Consider the following 596-nt stretch of genomic DNA (forward strand, 5'->3'; position numbering starts at 1 on the left):
GCTTTTAAGCATCTAGATGAAGTCAACGACATTGCGGATTACTTCAATGTCTCAAATGTCAACAGAAACACAGTCTTGCTTAGGATGCTTCCCATCACTTTCAAAGGAGCTGCTAAGGAGTGGTTAAAGTCACTTCCACCGGGTACAATTACCACTTAGGCTCAAGTGCGTGAGCAATTCCTGGACCAGTTTTGCCCACCATCCAAGATAGCTACACTCAAGAAGGCAATAGCCAACTTTGAGCAACAGCCGGGGGAGTCATTATATGAAGCATGGGAGCGGTACAAGGGCTTGCTCAAAAATTGCCCTCAGCATGATCTAAATCTGCAACAAGAGATGTCGATCTTCTATGATGGGGTCAACGTTATGACGAGACAACTCCTTGACTCTCAAGGACCTTTGACAAAGAAAAATCCAAGGGAGGTTAAGGATCTGATTGAAGAATTCGCGAAGCACTCTCGCAAATACCACAACCCTAGGCAAGATGGAATCACAAGTAGTGGAGGGGCCCAAACTGGAGAAATAGCAGCTGTGATGGCTATGCTGAATAATTTGGATCGAAGTATAACACAAATGGACCAGTCAATACATGCCAT

The 596-nt window shown here is 44.8% G+C and overlaps 1 non-coding gene across 1 annotated transcript; it reads right to left on the reverse strand.

Annotated features, from left to right (window-relative positions):
• Positions 1-213: 213 nt before the first annotated feature.
• LOC145103379 (small nucleolar RNA R71) lies at positions 214-320 on the reverse strand. The gene has a single exon (XR_013706473.1). It is a non-coding gene; the product is annotated as a small nucleolar RNA R71 (small nucleolar RNA).
• Between the last annotated feature and the right edge of the window lie 276 nt (positions 321-596).

This window comes from Lactuca serriola, chromosome 4, assembly GCF_051521515.1.
Source record: "Lactuca serriola cultivar US96UC23 chromosome 4, Lser_US96UC23_V15, whole genome shotgun sequence".
NCBI lineage: Eukaryota > Viridiplantae > Streptophyta > Magnoliopsida > Asterales > Asteraceae > Lactuca > Lactuca serriola.